Here is a 12,043-nt window from a genome sequence, read left to right as displayed (position 1 = left end):
AATCTACCCTGGAATGCTCGGGCTCCATGCTATCTAGGGGTATGGTGTTACAATGCCCATCAAGATCGATACAAATGCAATCGACGTAGGGTACTGGCGGGCATTCAAGGCTTATTCGGCTTCTTTAAGACTTTCCCATTGGCTCCCATAGGAAAAATAGGCCTAGTAAAGATGGTCCTATCACCTCGCCTCCTCTGTCATTTCACAGACCTCCCAGCCATCACCCCCGGCCTCTTTTTTTGGGAACTACATATCTTGCTTTGCTCCCTTATCTTTGGGTGCGGTCGCCAACGGGTCACCCTGGCCAAAATGCAGCTTCCGATCGACCGGGGAGAACTAGGAGCCCCGTCATTTGAAATATATTTTCTGGCGGCGCAGATCCAATGGCTGTCGCGCTGGACGGTGGGTCGCTATCTGCGGGAGAGCAGCACAGAAGTCGGGCCCTTGCTGATATCAGTAATCTGACATCTGCTTCCACCAAGAACGCGACTTGTCTTGACCCACTTGACACAGGTGATGGTAGCACGGTCCTGTATGATACAAATCCACCGCCTATCCTGAGAAATACCTCTGTACACCCCCCTACTACCGCTAGCAGGCCTACCTAAGGGTAGCAGTCATTTCACCACATGGGTCCTACAAACCTGTACGCACCACTCGATTCTCGAGGAAGAGTCCCTCATAACTCCTTCCATGCTCATGACGAGCTCAGCTCGTCATGAGGCACGGTTGAGCTGTGCTCATGACGAGATGAGCTTGTCATAACACGCGCGGCGCTCACACGCGAGGCTAATTCCCCCGCTGTGCTGAGTGTTCTTAAAAATGGGCGTGGTCATGACGAGCTCAGCTCGTAATGAGCACAGCAACACCGTGCAGCGTGAAAAGCCGAGCTCGTCACAAGCACAGAAACCCAGCGCCACAGGGGAATTAGCCCCGTGGCGAAGGTGGTAACCAACGGGCAGCTTCTCACATTCGATCAGCTGATGGAGGAGACTGGACTCCGCCGAGCCCAGTTCCTTCTTCACCAGCAACTGACCTTTGACTGCCGCCAGGTGTGTTACATGTCAGAAGGTGAACCAGCGAAACACCCAGTTCTTCACATTATACTACTCATGGGCACCTGGCATCAGTTAATCACCTGGATAAACAAGGCCATTCGTGAGCTAACGTCTGTACCGCTCACCCAACTGAGACACAAGGGGGAGGAAGAGTTTGAGAGGCCACTGCACAACAAGGAATGGGAGCAGACCCTGGAGTTCCCAAAGAAAGTATCCAGAAATTCCCGGTTTAAAAATATACAAGTCTTCATCCTACACCGTGCGTATCTGACGCCAGCACAACTTCAGCGCCACTACCCAGAATCACAGTTCTCCTGCCCCCCTGCCAAGCCCGTTGCGCAACATTCCTACACGTGTTCTGGAGCTGCCCCACTAGACTGCGGCTCTACTGGAACGCCATCCACAAGACAGTGCGGGAGGTCACCGGGCTCACCGATAACACTACCTGGGAGGCCGGTGTGCTAGGCATATTTCGACATCGAAAACAGTGCAAAGTCCGTATGCAATTTGCGTCCCTGACCCTCCCATTGGCGAAACGAGGAATCGCCATGCATGGGCAGGCTCCTAAGGGGACTCTGGCGGCCTGGACGGGAGCGGTCTATAAGTGGGGTACGGCCGAGGAGGCAGCAAAACTCTCAGCTACTTGCTATCGCTTGCTTAGGATGCTTCGTAAGATCCTCTCCCACCTGTACTACGGGATCGTCCTCTATCTGGGAGCTTCACAATACACCATCAATGAGCTCTAGATTATCCAAAACAGCGCCGCCCGACTGCTCCTCCAGATCCCTCGCCGGCAGTCTGCAAAACCAGCCCCGGTGACCCTTCATTGGCGGCCGATCAGGGAAAGGATTAGCTTTTGGGCAATTTCGCGTTCTCCGTGAAAAGCGAAATTACCCAAATTCCGCGAGCGGAACGGAATTTACCGCCCAGGCCTGGAAAGGATTCAGTTTAAGGCCATGTGTTTGGCCCACAAAGCCTTCTGGAAGAACGGCCGAGCTGTTAACCAACCCCTGATCGCTCCTTACCAACCTATGAGAGACCTCCATTCGACGGCCGCCTCTCTCTCTTTACCTCCCAGGATAAGGAGAGCCAGATGTGGCGGACGGTCCTTCTCTTATAGCGCTTCGATTCTCTGGAACGCTCTTCCACTTCACCTTCAAAGTGAACCCAACCTGTTGGCCTTCTGAAAGCTTCTAAAAACTTGGCTCTTTAGGGACTGTATTTAACGGGGAACAACCTTTACAACGCAACTTTTACAACGCACTACCATTACAACGAAACTTTTACAACGCAAAATCCATTACAACGCATGTATTTACAACGCAGTCATTACAACGCATGACACTACAACGCAAACCACTACAACGAATGTCATTACAACTCAGTCATTACAACGCATACCATTACAACGCATAACTTACCATCCAACACTTACCCTACTGTTGCGCCCCCTGGAGTTAGAATAGTAATTTTTACCCCTACACTATCCAATACTTACCTTACATGCAATGTAATGTAATGCGTTGTAATGGTATGCGTAGTAAATGTAGTATGCGTTGTAGTGGAATGCGTTGTAAAGGTAGTTTCAAAGAATTCGTTGTAATGGCATGCGTTGTAATGGATGTTGCGGTGTAAAAAATGCGTTGTAAAGGTAGGCGTTGTAAAAGTATGCGTTGTAACGTCATACAACCGTATTTAACTCTACCTGCTCGGTCCTCTGTTCTTCCTCTGTAGCGCTGGGAGGCCTCAGGCTAGCCATTGCGCTTTATAAATGTAATTTCATTCATTCATTCATGCGTGCTTGCAGAGATCTGGGTGAAACGCGTGGTTTTAAACCCAAGACTGCATTTATTGGAAGACTTGGGGGGAATGACGCCGGACAGGGCCGTGGTGGGTTCAGTGGGGGCCAGTTTTGTGGGGCGCGCATCAGTCCCTAAGAGCGGCACATTGAAGGACTGACTGACAAACTGATGCCCCTGCTCTGCCAGTTCATTGTTTATTCAAATAAAAGCAGCACCCCCCCCCCCCATCCTTCAGACAAAGAGTCCTCGGTTGCCATGGAGACCCCTCTCCATCAGAGCCCTGGCTCCAGGGCTGGTATTGTAAAGCTCTGGCTGCTCCAGGAGACGCAGTCGGGAGAGTGTCAGACATTCCTCAGACCAGAAGCCACCAGTGTTTGCAAACAAACAGCAGCAATGCAAGGAATGCCAAAGAGGAGGCTTGCAAAGGAGCAGAGAAATATTTGCAGAATGCAGCGCACTGAAACAGCAAAAAGAAGATGGAACAAAAGAATGTCTCCTCGTTGTGCCATTCTAGCGCCTGCTCTTGCATGGAGTTAGTTTTTGGCGCTGCCTCAACCTTGTAAATATGGGCAGGCCAAAAAGCAATGGGTGTTGCGGCAGAACGCCCACAGCAACACCCACTGCACGCCCCTTTGTCGCAGAGGACTGCAGCGGAAAGGGACATATTTGCAAACGCCGGCTTGTAAATATGGAAAATGGCGCTGCACCATCAGAAAAAGAGATGCTCCGGTGGCGATAGCCCCTTGCAACGCTCACCACCGCGTTCTAAGCGCATGCTCTTGGCCCAATAGAAATCCAGAAGGAATACAAAAGACAAGAAAGAAGTAAGAACATGAGAGGGAAAGAGGCGGGAAGGGAAGATGGGAAAACAAGGATTCCAGCATAATAAAGCAAATAACAATACAACAAGACTCCTCCCATTAGGGGTCAATGAAAGCCGTTCAAGAGGGCGCAGGAAAGGTCTGTTTCAGGTGACTGGGTCTTGGGGTGCTAAGGAGAGATTATCAAGTAAAGTTCACTTCTCCACCCCCGGAAACTGGAACCATAAATACTCAGGGGCCGAGTCACAGAACTGACTTAAGACAAAATCCTAAATTTACTAATTTTAGTATTCACATTCACAAGGCATTTAGTAGTACTAGTAAAGTTAGGATTTTGTCTTAAGTTTGACTTAAGACAAACTTAAGACAAACAACATAGACTTAAGACAGACTTAGGACAAATTTAAGACAAACTAAAGACAAAATCCTAACTTAAGTCGGTCTTAAGTCTGTCTTAAGTCTGTCTTAAATCGGTCTTAAGTCTGTCTTAAGTCTGTGTTAAGTCTGTCCTAAGTCTGTCATAAGTTTGTCGTAAGTCAAACTTAAGACAAAATCATAACTTTACTACTACTAAGTGCCTTCTGTGAATACTAAAAGAAGTACGTTTAGGATTTTGTCTTAAGTTAGTTGTGTGAATCGGGCCCAAGCTATCCTGTGGATACGGAAAACAGCATTTACAACGCATGCTTTAGATCACTTGCCATTACAATGCAGTTGTTACAATGACTGTGTTGTTACAACGAAACCATAAGATCACAAGTTGTTACAACAACTTGCTTTAGGGGGCAGAAGGTGTTGGATTTATAATCCAACACCATCCCTGCTGTTGCAAAAACTGGAGCAGGAATAGTAAATTATACCATTCCTAAATCCAGCGCGCCCCCTACAGAAAGTCGTTGTAACGGCTTGCGATGTAATGGTTCGTGTTTTAACAACGCAGTCGTTGTAACAACCGCGTTGTAATGACATGTGATCTAAAGTATGCGTTGTAACAACATACATTCTGTGGATACAACAGGATAAGGGAGCAGCGATGTGAATGTGGGCTGCGGCAGAAAGCTGTCGTCTTGATACACAATGAGGAGGAAGGAGAAGGGTGTCCTGGGTTCCTAAGTCATCAGGAAGATACAGATTGACCATCGACCTCAGGAGGGTCTGTGAGGATAACGCCTTTCAAAATGGAAGTTTCAAACCATACTTCTGCTAGTTATGAAAGGGGATTTTCTGACTCTAGTGGATGTGGAGGGTGTTTCTCTTCCGGTGCCTTTGAACGTTTATCATCAAACGTTCCTACGCTTTTGTCTCTTCCAGGTTCTGATCCTCCCTATTGGGATACAATTAGCTCAGAGAGTGTTCACCAATAGGACGGCGCCTTTGTTGGCTTCCCTTCATCTTAAGAGATGGAAGATCTGTCCATATCTGGACGATTGATCGATCCAGACATCAAAGAAGGAGAGAGCGATGCAACCTCGGAGAGGACACTGTCTGCAGGAACATGGGCTCCGTATAGACCTCCTGGTCAGAGACCCGCTCTCTCCCCCAGCAGCTCCGCTGTTGTGCGGCTGCCGCTGAGAGGTGTCTGGTAGGAGTTCGAGGCCCTCCTCCTCCCGCAGGCTCCTGCTTGTACCTTATCCCTGGTGGTCCAGTGGGAGAGCCTCGCTCTCCTGCTGTTCCACTGTTGTCTGTCTGCCTTGTTGTGCCCGTTTTGTCCTTGTGTCTTTTATCTGTCTTCAGTAATTCTGTGTGTATCTGTCTGTGACTCTGTTTTTCTGCCTTTCTTCGTTTTGTGCGTGTGCCCTTGTTGTTCTCCTCTGTGCCTGTTTTCTCACTGCCCTTTTCCCACCGCTGTGCCCCTGCGCCAGCCCCCCCACATGCCGTTCCCGCCTCCCAGCTGAGCTTTCCTCCCCTATTTAATGGAGGCCGCGCACTGCGGGCGTGCCGCTGGCGCGCTGCAGGTGCACCAAAGGCAAGCCCGACTGCGCCCGAAAGCGACCTGACCGCGACCAGCGCCAGAGACCCTGGATCTCGGACCACCCACTGCTATGACTCTACCGCCCTCCTCGCACACATCCCCAGCAGAAACAACTGCCATCTGTCCACACCAAAATCCACCCTGTTGGACTTGGCCCTTAGGGCAGGTTCACCCCCAGACTTTTTGCTTTTAAATGGTGACCTGGCAATGGTGATTTTTGGGGTTCTGCGCACTTTCACTGTGTCCCAGTGGAAAGTGCGTGCGCACTTTGAGTGCATGTGCTGAGCTAGGCCTGTCCGCCCATAGGAATGCATGGGGAATGTGTGTGTCCCTGGTAGTTCCTGATGCGTGGGGAGTGCAGGCTCGAGTTTAGTATGTGTGAACTCGTGAGAGTGAATGCTACGAGATGGTGTATGCGGCATGTATGTGTCTAGAAGGGAAGTGCTACTTCTGGACATTGAGATATGTGTGCAGTGAGGGTGCTGGAGCGTGATTGGCTGGAGCTGGCTGGCATGCCAGGCTCCAGGAAGTCTGGATGGGTCTGCCCGGTGGTGAGTGTGAGATTAGCATGAGTGATGTGTGGGAGGAGTGTACCTGTGTCCTGGATGGGCTGGGTTTTCCCCTCACAATGCTGGCTCCGCCCCCCTGTGGTGTGTCTAACGACCCTAGCCTCCCCAGTGAATGCAATGGATGGTTGGGCCATCAAGAGTGCTCCCAAGCCAGCTGCAACTGGTTTTCCCCCCACCCTGCACCTTGAAAGAAAGGATTTTACAGTAAAAGAAGGGGCTGTGTCCCCATGAATGTGTTCTGCTTTTGGATCCTGCCAGAGGGGGCTGTTGCTTCTGCTGGGGCCAGGAGGACCGCCACTTGGGGTGTCTCCCTGCCTGGAGACCCAGTGTGCTGGCTCTGGCCCAGCCTTGCCACCCCTGCCTGCCTCCAGCCCTTGCTGGAGCCTTGTCCTGTCCTCCAGTGCTGGGGAGCACTGAGGATTCCTTGCCTGCAGCTCTGAGAGCGCTGCTCTCTGCCCTTCAGCGCTGGGGAGCGCTGAAATCTCCTGCCTAGCGCTTGAAAGTGCTTTATTTTGCCCATAGCGCTGTGAGCGCTGTATTTTCGTCCTGTGGCGCTTGGGAGCGCCTTTCCTCGCTGATTAGCGCTGCTAGCGCTTTGGGTGCCCTTCGCCGGTGCCCACCCGGCATCTGATTGCCCCGTGTGGTGATTTAGCGGCACGGGTGCCACCCCGCGCATTGCCGCTTTATTTTGCCCGTTTCCTTTGAGAATCAAGAGCCGGTGCCCACCCGGCGTTGCCCCGTGTTCACCGCCGCAGCCCAGGAGTGTGTGTAGCCCCCGCCAGGCCGCCGCGCTGCTTACCGCGACCCGGAAGTGCTGGGTCGGCTGGCCAATCGCTGCGCGGCCCGGGAGAGGCGAACCGGAAGTCCCGCCCCCGCAGCCGAGCAGAGATGCTGCCGGCCGTGTTCGAGGCTCCCCGAGGGACGAGGAGCCCCGCGCTGCCCGGAGAGGTGAGCCAGCAGTGTTCCTGCCCCCGCAGCACCAGCGAGGACCCGGTGAGTGCGGGGTGGGGGCGGGTTCTTTGTTGTTCTGCGAGCGGCCCCGTTGGGAGAGGGCCGCTCCTACAAGAGGGGCCAGTTCTTTGCTCGTGAGCCCTAGAGGCTCTTGGGGGCATTTCCTGTTTGCGAGCCTTGCGCGGCTCGATTGCCGGCACCCTTGTTTCGCGAGCCCTGAGAGGCTCAAGGCCAGTTCTTTGTTCGTGAGCCTGGGAGGCTCTGGGGGGCATTTGTCCTTGCTCCGAGTCCCCCGAGAGGGACTCCAACGTGGCCATTGTCCTTTGAGCCCCGAGAGGCTCCCCAGTTGTGCCTGGGTCCCCCGTGAGGGACCCCCTCTGCCTAGTGAGGCAGAGTCCGTTGTCTTCGAGCCCAGAGAGGCTCTTGCGCCCACAGTCGTTCTGCGAGCCCAGAGAGGCTCTGAGGGTGCCGTTTCCTTGCTTTGAGAGCCCCGAGAGGCTCGAGTGCCCAGTCCTGTTGAAGAGCCTGAGAGAGGCTCAGGAGGGCCAGTTCTTGTTTTAGAGCCCAGAGAGGCCCCACAGCGCCACACTGGTGGTTCTTGAGCCAGAGAGGCTCCAACGTTGCCCTAACTTTCCCTGCACAGCTGCCCAGCACTTCGTGGGCAGCTGCCACGTTTAGGCCCCCTGACACTTGGACACAGGGCGTCCTAGCCCTAGAGAGGCCAGTTGGCCTAGGGACAGTCACAGGTGGTGACTTATCTGAGTTTTGCGCAACTGTGTTTTATTGCTACACCTCTGAATGTTGATACATCATGTGTTTTATCCTTGCACCCCTACAGGTATTGTGATATGTAGGTGGTTGTTTTCTCCCTAGTGCAGGTGGTGCTAGTGAGGTCCTGTTACCAGTGATTACTGGTTGTGTGCTCTATTTTTATATTTTGTGCTACAGTAATTTTACCTTCTAAGTGCTATTTCTAAAAAGTGTTACTTCTAAAAGTGCTGATTCCTGACAGTGGTCCAGGTGGCCCTGTCTTGTACATATCCCCTGTAAATTCTGCCCGTGCCTCTGGCACATTGTAAAGTGTGTGTTTTATCTAATGGGTTTTGGTGTATTACAAAGGCTATTTTTTATATAACCTTGTGTGGAGTTTCCTTTGTGGTGGGTCCTGGGTGTTGTTGCTGGGGTGCGTGCGCAAATACTTAACTTACATCGCCTCCAAGTTTAGCCTTGCTGCTCGCGCCACGTTACCTAGAGGGTGAGCAGGGGTTATCTTGGCGTGTAACTCCCTTGCCCTGACTTAGGAGTGGTGGTCTCTGACTGACTTTGGCGAAAGCCCTGGCCAGCCGGGGATCCCATTTCCAACACACCCACAGGCAGTTTTCCTGCCGACACTGCACCCGAACCTTCACCACCCTCTACACCCCCACAACCGACGCCACCACACCGAACACCAGCACCCTGAGATGCATCCTCCTCCCTGCACAGACACGCCGTAGAGATCTGGGACCTCCACAACACTACCTCGCCTGACATCGCCTTCTTCATGGAAACCTGGACCAACTCCACCTCCACCGACATCGCCACCGCCATCCCTGATGGATACAAGATTCAGAGGAAAGACTGCCCAACCGCCTAGGACAAGGACTCGCCATCGTACACAAGAGCTCCCTCTGACTCACCACCTCTACCACGAGCGACTCCCCGTCCACAACCAAGCACCTCCATTTCCAGATACAGACCAGCCCCAGATCCACCCTACATGGCACACTCACCAACAGACCCCCGGGACCTTGAACTGCGTTCACCATTACCATTGTGACCTCGTCGCAGCACAAGCATTCACCTCCGCAGACTACATACTCATCGGAGATCTCAACTTCCACCTTGACAACTTCAATGACCCCAACTCTTCCACTCTCCTGGATAACCTTGCAACCTCGGACTGAAACAGCTCGTCACCACCCCCACCCACAAGGCAGGACACACCTAGACCCCATCTTCTCAGGAGGTAACAACATCCACTTCAGCCACACCATGCAACCTCTTTGGAAGGACCTCCACTGCGCACATTTCCATGTGAACAAACCCACCGCCCCCAAACTTGCCCCAGGCCCACCACGAAGGAACTGGTGCAAGGTCACAGAGGAGAACCTCAATTCCACCCTCAACCACGATGCCCCCTCAACCTCGACCAACGCCAACCTCGCAACCAAAGAACTACACAGATGGATTTCCAACTGTGCTGATGAACTAGCACCCCTTCACAACCCCCAACAGACAACGCCCCAGGAAAGCTTCCTGGTTCACCGCTGATCTCCAAGAATCCAGGCACACATGCAGACATCTCGAAAAGAAGTGGCGAAACAGCAAAATGTCGAAACACTGCCCCACATACAAGAACGCCATGACAGAACACCACCATCTCATCGGATCAACCAGGCAAGCCGTCATCCAAAACAAGATTACTGCCAAAGCCAGCAACTTAAAGGAACTCTTCAGCATCATCCAAGAACTCACAAAACCCTCCCAGCGAAGCCAAAAATGCCACTCCTTCCCAGGACCTCTACAACAAGCTCAGCTCCTACTTCCATCCGAAAATCAGGTCCCTCTAGGACAACTTCAATGATTGGACACGGACTCCAAAACCACTCCCCCCTCCTACAACACTAGCTAACCCACCATCTCTGCCTGGACCCCAGCCACCACCAAAGATACAGAATCAACCATGAAAGGCATTCACTCAGGAGCACCCATGGACCCCTGCCCTCCACAATTCTTCCTCAGAGCCACCTCCGCCTTTGTACCTTAACTATGATGCACCATCAACACCACCTTCGTAACCGGCACCTTCCCCGATGACTGGAAACACGCAGAAGTCAAACTGCCGCTCAAGAAGCCGTCAGCAGACCCTTCAAACCTCAAAAACTACTGACCCATCTCCCTCCTCCCTTTCGTAGTCAAAGTCATCGAGAAGACCGTCAATGCACAACGAAATTCATCGAAGAGAACTCCATCCTCGATCCATCCCAATCCGTATACCACAGCAACCAGAGCACCGAGACCACTCTACTCACCGCCACAGATGACATCCTCACCCTCCTCAAACAAGGCCACACCAGGGCCCTGATCCTCCTCGACCTCTCCGCAGCCTTCAACACCGTCTCCCACCGCACACTCCCCACCAAAATCCATGACACGGGCATACGGTGAACCACCCTCGAATGGCTCTGCTCCTTCCTCACCGGCAGGACCCAAAGGATCTGACAGCCACCCTTCCTCACCGAATCCACAGAGATCAACTGCCGAGTACATCAAGGAGTGACACTCAGGCCAACGCTCTTCAACATCTACATGGCCCCCCTCGCCGCCATCGTTCGTCAGACAACACAGTCTCAACATAGTCTCCTACGCCAATGACACCCAGCTCATCCTCTCCCTCTCCAAGCATCCTGTCACCACCAGACTCCGCTTCCAGGAAGGAATGAAGCTCAACTCGGAGAAGACAGAAGTCCTCGTCCTGGACTCTCCCCACTGCTTGGGACAACACCTCGTGGCCCGTCCCCCTCGGCAGACCGGCTACCCCAACAGACCACGCCCCGGAACCTTGGCATCGTACTTGACTCCTCCCTCTCCATGATCCGACAGACTTGCTCCCCTCACACACCACAGTGCAGGCCCCAGACACGCCTGGCTCCCCTCACACACCACAGTTACTGAGTATTTGCCCTTTTTTGGGTGAGAGGAAGAGTACCAGCACTTCTCACTACTCCGACCATACAATAAACCGGCGAGCAGTGGTACTTCTCAGGAGCAAACATGTGCTCTAAAGAGTGAGATGGCTGTAAAGTTTTCAGTTTGCTGATAAGTGACACGTTCATCATTTTAGTGTGTGAGGGGAGCAAGCCTTGTTTGGTGCCTGCACTGCAGTGTGTGATTTCTCTCAGTTTAGAGTCCTAAAGTTAGTAGCCCTAATTTTACTACTCCTAAACTAAGAAAAATCCTAACTTTAAGACTTTTGGTATTCACCTAAGGCATTTAGGACTCCTAACTTCTGTGAATACCAAAATGAGTAAGTGCCTTCTGTGAATACCGAAATGAGTAAGTGCCTTCTGTGAATACCGAAATGAGTAAGTGCCTTCTGTGAATACCGAAATGAGTAAGTGCCTTCTGTGAATACCGAAATGAGTAAGTGCCTTCTGTGAATACCAAAATGAGTAAGTGCCTTCTGTGAATACCGAAATGAGTAAGTGCCTTCTGTGAATACCGAAATGAGTAAGTGCCTTCTGTGAATACCAAAATGAGTAAGTGCCTTCTGTGAGTACCGAAATGAGTAAGTGCCTTCTGTGAATACCGAAATGAGTAAGTGCCTTCTGGGAATACCGAAATGAGTAAGTGGCTTCTGTGAATACCGAAATGAGTAAGTGCCTTCTGTGAATACCGAAATGAGTAAGTGCCTTCAGTGAATACCGAAATGAGTAAGTGCCTTCAGTGAATACCGAAATGAGTAAGTGGCTTCTGTGAATACCGAAATGAGTAAGTGTCTTCTGTGAATACCGAAATGAGTAAGTGCCTTCTGTGAATACCGAAATGAGTAAGTGCCTTCTGTGAATACCGAAATGAGTAAGTGCCTTCTGTGAATACCGAAATGAGTAAGTGCCTTCAGTGAATAACAAAATGAGTAAGTGCCTTCAGTGAATACCGAAATGAGTAAGTGGCTTCTGTGAATACCAAAATGAGTAAGTGCCTTCTGTGAATACCGAAATGAGTAAGTGCCTTCAGTGAATACCGAAATGAGTAAGTGCCTTCAGTGAATACCGAAATGAGTAAGTGGCTTCTGTGAATACCAAAATGAGTAAGTGGCTTCTGTGAA

The sequence above is a fragment of the Lissotriton helveticus genome, chromosome 6 (assembly GCF_964261635.1).
Source record: "Lissotriton helveticus chromosome 6, aLisHel1.1, whole genome shotgun sequence".
NCBI classification, from domain to species: domain Eukaryota; kingdom Metazoa; phylum Chordata; class Amphibia; order Caudata; family Salamandridae; genus Lissotriton; species Lissotriton helveticus.
This window is presented reverse-complemented; position numbering follows the sequence as displayed.